Genomic DNA, 3,115 nt, shown 5'->3' with positions numbered 1-3,115 from the left:
TAGACTTTAGGGTTTTGATTTGTTGATTGTGTAATTGTAGATTTTAGGATTCTAATATAATTAGGATCAGGTTCGATATATATATATATANNATATATATATATATATATATATATATATATATATGTCTGATGGGTTCGATTTATTTACCTTAACACCGTTTGGGGTTGAATGAAATTGATCCAGGAGCTAAAGGCCTTGGATATACCTTGAGCTTGATCACGAACCTCGGACGAACACGAACTGATCACGAACACGAGCTGACCACGAACACGGATTGATCACGAACAATGAACTGGTCCGGTTGAGAGCTTGAACGAACAAGAACTTGACTTACGGCGGTTTAGGGTTAGGGAATTTTCTCAGTGGAGTTTAGAGCAAACTCTTGCAGATAACGTGTTGTGAAAGTAGAGGAACTAAAGGTTGTATTCTCTTGTGTTATTGATTCAATCGAATAAGAGCACATATATATAGTAGTACATAAATTCCTAAACATATTAGGTGAAATGACCAACGTTTTTTTTTTAAGGGGGCATTCTCAAAAATGCCCATTTTTCTATACCCCTTTTTAAAATTACCCCTTCATGTTGACCATTTTTAAAACTACCCCTCTTTATATACAAAATGACCAAATTACCCTTTTTGAGTGACAGCAAGAATGTACAGTCATCAAAATCGAAAATATTTTCCCGTCAAAAATTTTTTTTTCCCGCCACAATCGAAAATTTTTCCCAAAAAATTTATTTTTTCCGGCCAAAAAAAAAATTTTCCCGCCAAAATCGAAAATTTTTCCCGCCAAAAATATTGAAATTTATACCTTTTAAAAACATTGTAAACACATTTAAAAAACTTTTAAAAGTGTTTCCAAGGTTTTTAAAAGGTTTTTAAGCACATTGTAAACGCTTTTAAAAACCTTGTAAATGCTTTTAAAAAGCTTGTAAATGCTTTTAAAAGGTTTTTAAACACCTTGTAAACGCTTTTAAAAACTTTTTAAAAGCATTTACAAGGTGTTTAAAAACCTTTTAAAACCCTTTTAAAAATCTTGTAAAAACTTTTACAAGGTTTTTAAAAACATTGTAAAAGCGTTTACAAGGTGTTTAAAAACCTTTTAAAAATCTTTTTAAAAACCATTTGAAAACCTTTTAAAAACCTTTTAAAAACCTTTTAAAACCTTTTAAAAACCTTTTAAAAATCTTGTAAAAGCGTTTACAAGTTGTTTAAAAAACCTTTTAAAACTCTTTAAAAAATCTTGTAAAAGCCTTTACAAGGTGTTTATAAGGCTTTTATAAGGTTTCTACCTTATAAAAGCCTGATAAACACCTTGTAAATTTTTTTTGGCGGAAAAAATTTTTTGTTGAAATTTTTTATCAAAAAATTTTTGGCGGGAAAATTTTTTCAAAAAATTTTTGGCGGGAAAATATGTCGGAAATTTTTTGGCGGGAAAATTTTGTTTTTCTTTTTATTGAATAAAATAATTTTTATCTAAGGGTAAAATGGTCATTAAAAATTAAAAGAGGGCAAAAATAAAAATTGCCAAAAAAAGGTATTTTTGAAAAGGGGTATATCAAAAGGGGCATTTTTAACAAATTCTCTTTTTTTAAATAATAAATAATAAATAATAATATAATATAATAAATGAAACGACCCGTCCCGTTTTTTTAATAATAAATAATAAATATATAACTATAATATAATAATAAGCTACAACTAGTGGTCTCATACCCACTAGCCACCTAATCACAATCACAATCATCAGCGGAAAACATTACCAATATCCAATAAATATAAATAGCCAATATTAATTCCAAATCATAAACTAATGATCCAAACAACATAAAACAAAGAACCAGCAATCCTAAATAACATTCTAGGACTCCACTCTAGCAACCTAACAGAAGCCAGACAACCAAGTGAACCACAAGAACATCCTCCTCTTCATCGCCCTGATTCCACGGTCACATTTTGCCTTTACCTGCACCACAAACACATATTGCAATGCATGAGTATTTAATAAACACTCAGTAAGACAATCCTCCCATTTACTGGGCTATACACACAAGCAATATAAACATCTCTGACCATCAACCAACAATCATCAATCAACAATCAACAATCAACAAGCCAAACAACACATAAACAAGCAGATTAGAGAAATCTCCAGCTTAAATAAGCCATGGTCTTGCACTTACCTTAACAAGTGATTCACAAAACTAAATACAACCAAATGAGAGGCTTTCCAATATCCAAGAACAACCAAACTTGTTCCTACAACCAATCACAACAACAAACAAATATTGAAAACAAACTACCAGAAAAACAGAAAAGAACAACCTCACAAGTGAAACCACGAAATCAAAACTAACTGTTAACTTTCTCATCCCTCTGGCGAAAAGCAAGGTATATACGTCCAGAAGCATCCCACAAAAATTTCAGCACGATCAATTTATGGATGAAACCGGAATCGTCCCCGTAACACCTGCTGGTCTCAATCCGCGAATGAGAAGAAACGCCCCACAAAACTGTCAATATCTCCTAGAATATTATCCCAAATTCACTTCTGTAAAAATGCGAGTTTACGAAAATCTCTTAGCTACAACTATACTAAAAATCAGTACCTTTCAAAAGGATTTGACCAGTCGAATCCTCCTTCTCCCAAACCCTGACAGTTCTGTTCTCTCTTAACACTAAGGAAAAAGCTTGATCTTCTTCTCTTTCTCCTTTGCACCAAATAACTAACACTTAACTGTCTTTCTCTCCCTCTCTCAGATGAAAATGTCGACCAANTTTTTTTTTCCCGCCACAATCGAAAATTTTTCCCAAAAAATTTATTTTTTCCGGCCAAAAAAAAAATTTTCCCGCCAAAATCGAAAATTTTTCCCGCCAAAAATATTGAAATTTATACCTTTTAAAAACATTGTAAACACATTTAAAAAACTTTTAAAAGTGTTTCCAAGGTTTTTAAAAGGTTTTTAAGCACATTGTAAACGCTTTTAAAAACCTTGTAAATGCTTTTAAAAAGCTTGTAAATGCTTTTAAAAGGTTTTTAAACACCTTGTAAACGCTTTTAAAAACTTTTTAAAAGCATTTACAAGGTGTTTAAAAACCTTTTAAAACC

This window comes from Camelina sativa, chromosome 15 (genome assembly GCF_000633955.1).
Source record: "Camelina sativa cultivar DH55 chromosome 15, Cs, whole genome shotgun sequence".
In the NCBI taxonomy this organism is placed as follows: domain Eukaryota; kingdom Viridiplantae; phylum Streptophyta; class Magnoliopsida; order Brassicales; family Brassicaceae; genus Camelina; species Camelina sativa.
The sequence above is the reverse complement of the archived record's forward strand: the minus strand, read 5'-3'. Positions refer to the sequence as shown.